This window comes from Cryptomeria japonica, chromosome 3, assembly GCF_030272615.1.
Source record: "Cryptomeria japonica chromosome 3, Sugi_1.0, whole genome shotgun sequence".
In the NCBI taxonomy this organism is placed as follows: Eukaryota; Viridiplantae; Streptophyta; class Pinopsida; order Cupressales; family Cupressaceae; genus Cryptomeria; species Cryptomeria japonica.
Window position 1 is genome coordinate 461451159 of NC_081407.1, and position 10508 is coordinate 461461666.

A 10508-nucleotide genomic window follows, 5' to 3' on the forward strand; every position below is an offset into this window, starting at 1 on the left:
AATAATTCAAATAGATCACATAAGAAATTGCAATGAAATTTTCATAAAACTAAACAATATAACATATGAAATATCATCCCATTAAGCCATATCATGAATTTGAATTAAAATATACCTCATTGAAACAATTATAAACTCAAGTGACTATAAGTATATCATATATAAATATCATATGCATAATTTACAAACTCAAGTGACTATAAATATATCATATATGCATAAATACTTTCAATTTAGGGGGTCTTAAGGGGTCTTATATCTTACTTGGGGTCAATTAATTAATTTAATGTCAATTTAAGTTCTAGCCATGTCCTAATTGTACACCCCCTTAAGATATTTAAAAATCAAGTTAAACATGTAAAGATACAATATTTGAAATAGATCACATAAGAAATTGCAATGAAAATTTTATAAAACTAAACAATATCACATAAGATATGTCATCCCCCTTAAGCCATATCATGAAAATTTCAAACATTGTACTATGAGTTTAAACACTACTCTAGATATAAGTTCAATTCATGAGTTCAAATACTACTATGAGAAGTAAATACTCATACCACGTCAAGTGGTTCAGCTCACTCTTCCATAACATTTTGAACTTCACTATCTAGTTTCCACTTTTGACATCCACATGAATGTGGAATTGGATGAAGAATTACACTGAGTACAATTACTAGGTAGCTATACTGATATACCTTGTTGTCAGTTTGATATTTAGTAAAATGAATCCCATGTTGAACAATTTTCATTTGTTTGAAATATGTCCCTTGCACTAAAACTAAGCCTACATGGGAAACAACAAATTCCAAGGTGACAATTTGTAAAATATATTTCAAATGTATAATTTCAAATTTTCTTTGAACAATTTATTTTTTTTTAAAAATTAAAATATGCATTTTCAAATAATTTACACATGAATCAATGAACCTATGGGAAACTGCATTCCATCACTTGTTTCAGCTTTTGTTAACTTTTTTCTCTCTTTTGTGCAACACAATAAATAATAAATAACACCTTCTATATTTCCAACCTCTACTATGACTACAAAAACATCTACTGCACAACAAATTTAAATGAAAAATTCAAACTAAATTTAAGGTAAGTTATACATTTTCTTGTGAGATATAAATTTATATACATGTGTGTACCTTTTTTAATTAGTCTTGAAATATGGTCATAATCACTATAAATTAGAGGAATGTCTTCAAATATTTCATCCTCATCTTCATTGTATATGCGAGTAGCAACTAGTGGCACCAAATTCCATTCACTAACATATTCAAGCTCTTGGTTGATGCAGTTTTCATATTAGTTTTCCAAAATGCAATCACAACAGAAACATGAGTAATTCCTAGTGTACAATGTCCATGGACGATTATTTGTACTCGTGACAGAATGCAAATATTTTGTCTTCTCTAGCCTCTTTCATCCATGCATTGTTCTCCTATCCACACATTGAAAATGTATACAAATGTTACATATTTAATTTAATACTAAATATTTTTAAAATTTTGATAACCAAAATAAAAAAAGGATCACATACCTAATATCTCCCAAAACACTCTATATGGAATGTATCGATGTGTTCTTGATGGTGTACCAATATCATTTGATGCAAAGTGTTTCTTACAACATTCAACAACATCATGTGCATCATGTATACGATCTCTTGTATAATTCATTTTATGCTTTGTTGGAGCACGTTTGATATAAGCTCCTTCACCATCATGTTCACCCTTTCAATGCCCACTCTCAAAGAAACTCCAAACATGTATCGTTTTGTCATTTAGATGATATTTACATAGTACATAAAATGGCCTTGATGATTTAAATTGTGATGCACATCCTTCAGACCAAACAAAATGCTTATCAATTTTTATGCCTTTGTTTGTCAAATATTCAAAAAACTTCTTAAAGCAATGTTCTACAAAATGTGTGTCATTCTCTTTATCATCACTAATATTCTTTCTTAATGACTCATGCTTCAAATGTATTGTCAACACCATCCAAATCCAATTGTGCATGTTGATAACACACATGCACCATAATAGTGATCTCCTTTGAAAAGTAATAATCTAATTGAATCTCTTTTTGATATACAAAGGAGTAATTTTCTGCGAAGTTGACTACTAATAAAATAGTTCCAGGTGGGAAAGTGTCTCTTCATGCCTGAAACTATTGTTCTTGCCAATTGGCAAAAAAAATAATATATGTACGGGTGTATCAATTTACATAAATTTTTTATAAATGTTCCAATAGGTATCTCCTCTTCTACATAATCTAACCTTGTGGATTCTTTACCAAATTTTCTTTCAAACTTTTTGTGCTTGTAACTCTTACAATTTACCATCTTCGTCATGTCAGTATCTTCATTTCTCAAAGGCGATTTAGCCAAACCACCACATGTTTCACAAACTCCTTTTATGCAATCAATTTGACCAATTGCATTATCATCTGATTTATCAAATAAGATGGATGTTATGAATTGACGTGTTTGCTTAGGATGATAATTTTTAAAACCATCACTTTTTTATATAATATTTCGAAAGACCTGATATTTTGAAAGACCTGATAATAGAGATCAAATTCAATATGATAAAGAAAACAAGTTTCAAAAACTTTGTTTAACTTCACATAATATGGCCTTTAAATTTCCAATTGTTTGTCCAATCTTTATATGAGGATTTGAATTAGAAAACATCACATACAATTCATGTTTTGTTGTGTCTAACCAATGTTTTACATGAAGATCATAATGATTGGGCTCAATAGTATGTTTGATAACATCTCTACTATTTGATGAAGGACGAGCATTATCATTTCAAAAAGTTAAGACCAAGTTCCTAACAACATCTTGAATCTTGTCAGAACAAGGAGGTTTACACATAATTGCCCAATTCCCTTCTGAGGTACTATCATCCAAAATCTTTCTCCTTTTCACGTATTTTAATATTGTCTTTCTACTAAAACCAAACTCATTTGAAACTAAAGAGATTTATCTTTTTTGGGGAATTTTTCATTTAGTATAGATGTCAACATCACTCTTCTTGACATGGTCTTATTTGTTGACTAAGATTTTTTTCCCAATGGAACTCAAACCTTTCTTAACATTTTCAACAATAGCTTTTTGTATCTAAGAACTTTTCCTCTTTTTAATTGTTGTATCTACACCCAACAACTTTAATACCCTTTTTAACTCATTATGAACAAGTACAATTGATAACAGTTGGGCTTTATCTAGTGTATAAGATTTTCAAAATAACAAATTATTTTCTTTACACTTTTATTCATTGACCTCCTTTTAGTATGTCTAGGTCATTCACTATAAAGTTTCAATTGTTCCACATCCATTTCAAGTAAATGATCTAAATTTTTATAAGAAATGATCTAAATTTTTATAAGAAATATTTATCATTTCAAGTAAATGATCTAAATTTTTATAAGAAATATTTATCTTCACACGTTTAGCTAGATTCACAATATGCTCATCCATACAAGTAGAAGGAGGAAATATTGACCCCTCTCCAACCTCCGTTGTTTGGACTTAGGGATCCTTCCTATAAATTTTTATAAGAAATGATCTAAATTTTTATAAGAAATATTTATCATTTCAAGTAAATGATCTAAATTTTTATAAGAAATATTTATCTTCACACGTTTAGCTAGATTCACAATATGCTCATCCATACAAGTAGAAGGAGGAAATATTGACCCCTCTCCAACCTCCGTTGTTTGGACTTAGGGATCCTTCCTATATTCAACTATGTGTTCTTTAGCCTCATTTTCTCTAATATCTAAATTTGCCTCAACTCCTACTTGAGATCCTTCCTATATTCAACTATGTGTTCTTTAGCCTCATTTTCTCTAATATCTAAATTTGCCTCAACTCCTACTTGAGAAATTTCTTCTTGTTGAGCCTGTTTTGCACACCAAAGTTGAGAGAGAAGTTGAGAGAGAGAGAGAGGAGTCCTAAAAAGACTTAATGGGAGACACTAAAAAGACCAAACACTTCAAACAAGATTATTTTTAATGCACCAATTCCAAATGTTTGCTAAACTAAGATAACACAAACACTCAACTAGCTGAATAGTAAATAATAATTAAGATAAAATAATTAAATAAATAGTAAATATTTATTTAATCAAATAAGGATAATTTTAGGTGCATGATGCATGCAAAATTAAATAGAAAAGTAAAGATGCATACTTACTTTATCTCTATAATATATTTGGATTCTTCATTTGGATTCTTCATTCTAGATATCTTTGTTCAATCTCAAGTGAATACTTTTGTGAAGTCCTATTTTGCCTTGTCTATTTATTTCCCATATCCTTCCTTTGAAATTATGGCCCTTAAAAATTTTAAAAAAAAATCCACATCAAAATGCCTTCTCTAAGAAAAAATGTCATCTACTACTTTGTTTTTAAAAAAGTGAAAACAAAAATCTATTTTTATATGGAAATATTAAATAAATAAATAAAACTTTGGTCCGCCATGGGTTCGTACGAATGTTAGCTGCTAATATAAGTTGTGTTCATGTAAACACATTTCGTTACAAAATTGTTTGTGTTGGACGTGTTTGAATGAAGGCTTGAGGGTTTGAATGAACCCCCTTAGATCAAATTGTATGAGAAGTAGTACCATTAGTGTATAACTCCTAAAATTATTTATTGATGTTAACTTCTATAACTTATTAGTCCTTAAGAAGGATATAAAATATGTTGACATTTTTGCATTTTTAAATTTAACTCACGTAGAATATTTTATGTTTATCTCTTCACATCTAGATTCAGGATAAGGCATTCTAATCAAAATTTTATTATTATATGAATTATAATTCAACCATATATATTTGCACAAAAAACTCTATATCCCAATTACTAGCAAAGAGGATAATTAAAAACAACATTAATATTAATCAACTTGGAAAATGTACAATACAATTACATATTTCTACTTTCTAACATATTATTTTTATTTCGTAACTTAACTAATTTCATTTTCCTTATAATTCTAAATCGTAATGGTCATTTTCCTTATAATTCTAAATCGTAATGGTCATATTCATGATATGAAAATTTATTATCAATATTTCAAGAAATATTGATAATTAATAAAACATGTACAAGGTGCATACATCAACAAGAGCTGCTTAGAAATATTGATAATTAATAAAACATGTACAAGGTGCATACATCAACAAGAGCTGCTTGGAGCTGCAAGCAGCGAAGGTCCTGGCCAGAGTTTTTGTTTGTGTTTGTTGTATGCATAGATTTGTAAGTTAGAGGCTGCTTGGTTTGTGTCAATTGAAATAATTAGTTAACAAAGCTTTACATTAACTCCATTACTAACAATGTGATTCTCTTCCTTCCACTTGAGGTAAAACTTTGTAAAGCTCCTACAAAAAGTAAGGGAAGCAAATGAAAGACCTCCAATGACAATTAATGATCAAAAGCATAAAAGCACCCAATCAACTTTTGCAATCATAGTGATAGATAAAGGAGTAATGATGAAGGCATAACCCATGAGCATAGAGCACCTAAAGGCATAGGGATATTTCACAGTTCAAAGATTAGTGAGACCAAATTGAAGGATAAGGTTGTGATAGATTTGGAATTAGTGAGACCAAATTGAAGGATAAGGTTGTGATAGATTTGGAATCATTTGACAATCTTTTATCTATATATAGTCACCAAGAGGAGCTATAACAATGACTTTGTACAATCATCAAATAATGACAAGGATACATAGTACAATAGTAATCAAAGGGTCAATCACCAACTTTTTGGAGATGCATGTACATTGAGTAGTTCAAAAGACATCCAAGAGTGCAGATTTACATGTCACGGAGATGAGAGCATTGTGATATTTATGATTCTCAGTGAGAATATGGGTAAAGACAAAATTTTAAGGATGGTCAACATTGATCGCATACAACCAATAAAAAAGTTTGTAGCTAAGCCAAGAGCAGAGCAATGTAAAGATATTCATTCAATCAAATAGATCATTTGTCACAAAGCACTTAGAAAGCCCATACATCACAATATCAAGAGCCCGAAATAGCGATCAATAGGGTGACAGGCACCAAAAGCAAAGCAATGGGATAGTCAAAGACTATACAATGAAGAAGGTCAGAAAAAGATAGAATACAGTCACTTGAATAATAGTCATAGAAAGAGGATCACTAATTAAATGTTTGTGATCATTAATTCTTAAAGATATTGTTCTTCTTAAGTTCTGACCAATACAACAAATATCATGTTAGTATGTGATGCATTGTATGCATAATGCATGAGTGGTCATATTTTTAGAATTTTCAATTTAGAAGTCTTGAAGTTAATTTGATTTCTAAACTGTGCATGCTAAATGTATGGAACAAACAAATTTAGTTTATGGTCTACTTTTAGGGACTATTATTTCTATAAAGAGAAGTGTCCAAGTCTGTAATATATTGAGCAACAAAAAATTGATGTAAAACCTCTATTTTGAGTTGTAAAATGTAATCTATTCTAAATAAAATATTAATTTCTGTGGTTAATAGTTTGTGTTTCAAGAATCTACATATTCTAATCCATACATAAAAGCAACAGAAACAAAAAAAATAACCTCTTCTAATCCATTAGATATTAAAATGATGATTTGCTTAAACTACAAATAACTAATTAATATATAAAACATCTTTACATTATTTATTCCAAAGTATCATGAAAAAAAACTTAATATTGATCAAGTCTAACGACTATTTGATATTTTAAATAGGAGCAGAGATTACCATCAGACATGCTTGCACTCCAAATTTACAATAGGATAGACTGGAGCAACACAATTTCTATCTGAGAAAGGTTTTAAGACTCTAGGTTTTATATTTACTAAGGACTAATGCCTTTTTTACTTAGAAATTAGAACTACATTTTTTTATGACGAATAGGCAAATGTAGAGGTGATCGTTGATGTGTACAGGGACAAACCGAGTAATAGGGGGTGCTTTTTTCACTAGATTTAATAGGTGGCTAGTGATAGCACAAGTACTAAGACTCTAAGTATATCTGCTAGTACACAACTTCAGTCCTTCCAAACAACAATGTTTAACTGGAAAGTAACAAGATTTTAGTAATTTGCTATTTATGATGTTAGCCTTGTGGTATGTGTAAAAAATGAATTCCTGGGGAACATTTCTTCAAATTAAAGAGAGAATCTTATTGTGGGTTTATTATTTCTGATTCAGCAATGCAATTAGTGTTCCTATTATTTTTACAAACTATGAGGACCGAAAACTACAGGCAAATATTGCTGGTTCTTTGCAGCTGCCAGACTCTCTTTTAACTCCATTCATACACTTTAGGACCAATTTATATTAGAAAACACATAGTTAACATTCTATAATCCATGCACTGAAATTGATTTTTCCAAAAAGGATGTTACACTTCTCAGCATTTCTTGTGAAAGGGTCATATTTATCATACTAATGATTATATAAATGCTTGAGTAAGATGATAAGAGGACAAGTGTAAAATAGCAACTTTCTTAACATAACAATAAATCAGGAATACCGATGGTTAGGGAAAATTATCCTCTTATCATCTTACTTAAGAATTTATATAATCATCAGTATGACAAATATGACCCTTTCACAAGATATGCTGAGAAGTGATTCATCCTTTTTGCAAAATCAATTTCAGTGCATGGATTATAGAATGTTAATTGTGTTTTCCAATATAAATTTATCCTAAAGTGTATGAATGAAGTTAAAAGAGAGACTGGAACCTGGAAAGAAGTAGCAATATTTGCCTGTAGTTTTCGATCCTCACAGCTTGTAGAAATAATAGGAACATTGATTGCATCAGAGTAACTATATCCAAATTAGGGAAAATTTGAGTCTGAAAAAGAGCAAAAAATACCCACACGATCGCACCATTGGAAACTAGAAAATCAAACAAAGATGAGATTCACATGACTGAAATTCCATATCCTGGAATGATATGAATACATATCCTCGAGTAAATGAAATGAGAGTACCAATAATAATCATCGAACTGAAGGAACCTGGAAAATGTCACGAACGATATGAACAGGAGGCGACCTGATTTGATGTAGGTAGAAATTGGATGGCTAGAAAATTTGAGGGATGAAAGTGGTTTGGGGGATAGAAAGAGATCTGAAACAAAATCTTGAAGAAATCAATAAATCCCCTAAACCAAGCAATAGGGTCTGAGGAGGAGCCCAGAATCTAGTATTATGGTAGAAACAGGGTAGAAAGTTGAACAAGAAGAAAATCAGGCTACTTTTAAAGAATTGGTAACCAAACAGTTTCTCCCCTAAACAAATGGCTAATAATAATGACTGGACCTCTCAATAAAGTTCTCTTTTGGTTTTTTCCATGGGTTAATTGAAAGAAAAGGATGCAAATTACTTACCTGAATTCTTCCGCCCTCGTTCTACTAGGAAAAGAAGAGATTTGATGAAAAGCATTCTCCCATTCCTTGATTGTATTCTCATCTTGCTGATCTAAATGACTATAACATTTTTTGAATGGGTCTGCGAATGGACCTCCTTCTAGCGAACATCATAGGGTTCTGCATCATAAAACAGGGGAATGATGAAGCCATTGGATCTACACATCTGGGCCGCATCCTTCAGACACCAAGTTGATTCTGTATAGTGCTATGAAAATATCACGTTTCAATGGTTGTTTGCAGGTTGGAATCTATGTATTTACCCTTCCCCAGTTCTTTGTTATCAAGGAAAAAAATGCCCCCCACCCTAGTGTGATATTGACAAAACTTCTCATCCAGATCACAAAGGATTTTGGTGGTGCTCTTTTCCGGCGTTGCATGCATAAGCAAGGGAGCAAGCTATTTAGATCTACCAATTCCAATGTTATTCACAACCTGCACAGATACTAATAGATTGAAAAATCAAAGCTCTAAGAGAAACATAAAGGCTACATAAGGAGCAATTTCTCTGTACCTCAACTATAGGTGGGTGGCCATAAGATTATCATAATCCCAAGACGTGTATCACCGTAAAAATTTTAGGGCTTCCTGAGGCTTCTGTGCTAAATCGTTAACCCAATTCTCCAACTGTGTTTATATTCTTCCTGATTTCAACAAATAAATGCATATTTGCCTCATTACAGAAACAACAATGAATCAGCTCGTATTACAAGGCTATAAAAGAAAATGTGTGAAATGCTACCTTCAATTCATTTCTCTATTCGGAAAGGGGAGAAGCCGTGTGAGAAGAAAATAATTTAGTTGGGTAACGAGGTTCGACAGAATTGACTTGCAGAAAGGAATCCACTTGTGAGCAAATGTGAAAACCTCCAACATCATACAAAAAGAATTATATTTGCAGTGATTAACAGAGGCTCCCTCTGTAGATCAGTCGTAGTTATGAAAATGGATTCACCGCCTTCAAACCCTCTTCAATCTTATTTCCCACAAATTTGGCGGTCATAAAAATGCAGTGTTAGACTTTTTTTGCTGTTGAAGACGAAATGTAATTTCATCTTAAAAAAATGTCTTGAATCGCCCTCTTATGTAGTGGTCATGCAAGGGCTCAACACTTATCTCGGTTGGCTAGAGGAACTGGAATATCCTGAAGCAGGATGATCTGTACATCACCTGAAATCGACCCTGGAGCGGATATGTCCGGGAGATATGAATACTCAGGCAAGAGGACACATCATTCAGGAGTTTTGAACAACTGTATTTTCCCTCCTTAAAAATCTGCACCAGAAAATGTGTTTACAGTATTTGCTTCCACACAAGGTTTGCATGCACGACACCGCATTGCATGGTTTTCCAAATGCATTTTGCCAGGTTCAAGCTACCGTCGGGAACTCTGCTTTGACGCTCTGTAGCTGCCTCTGGAGACATGCGTTCTTTCTCGTTGAGAACCGCGTGATCCGCTGCAAACTCCTGCAAACCGCCATCATATCCAATATGTAAATGCCAAAAAAAATTAAGGTGATAATTCGCGTAAACAATATGCATCTTTACCTGGTAGGAACTAAGAAAATAAGAAAGCTTTTGCAACAAAATAATTTATGATTGGTTGCGCGTTAAGAGAAATTGCCTCCGCTATAGTTTCCTGCGGGCAGGAACTAATAAATCCTAACAAGATTTTCATGACATTATATATTTATTTCCCAATATTAATATAATTCCTATACTACCTTCATGCAATAGGTAGAAAATAGGGCACACACATGGAGTAATAAGGTATAGAGAATATCCTTAGTTAAACCTAATATTGTTTACCATTTAATACATTAAAGGATAACAAGAGCGACACATACTTTCACACGTGAGAGGGGTCTCGAAGGTGATCATGGCCTCATAGATGGATATAAACTATAATTAGAATATAAAAAGGGCTTGAAAGAGGGAGACCAAGGGTGAGTGAAGTGAGGATACAAATCCCATATCTAGTCTCCACCATCAAATATCATTAGAAGAATTAAAGTATACTACAAGAAAAACTATAGCATAAGTGTAAATATC

At 31.9% G+C, this 10508-nt stretch overlaps 1 long non-coding RNA gene across 4 annotated transcripts; it reads right to left on the reverse strand.

Annotated features, from left to right (window-relative positions):
• Window positions 1-227: 227 nt before the first annotated feature.
• On the reverse strand, window positions 228-10157 carry LOC131062411 (uncharacterized). 4 transcript variants are annotated; one of them, XR_009372044.1, is made up of 6 exons: window positions 10005-10157; window positions 9199-9923; window positions 8971-9100; window positions 8418-8891; window positions 4214-4354; window positions 228-787 (listed from the first exon to the last, which is right to left on the reverse strand). It is a non-coding gene; the product is annotated as an uncharacterized LOC131062411 (long non-coding RNA). The 4 variants fall into 4 exon arrangements; XR_009372042.1 differs by lacking the exon at window positions 4214-4354 and having other exon boundaries at window positions 231-787; XR_009372043.1 differs by lacking the exons at window positions 228-787; window positions 4214-4354 and adding an exon at window positions 4955-5401.
• Window positions 10158-10508: the final 351 nt, after the last annotated feature.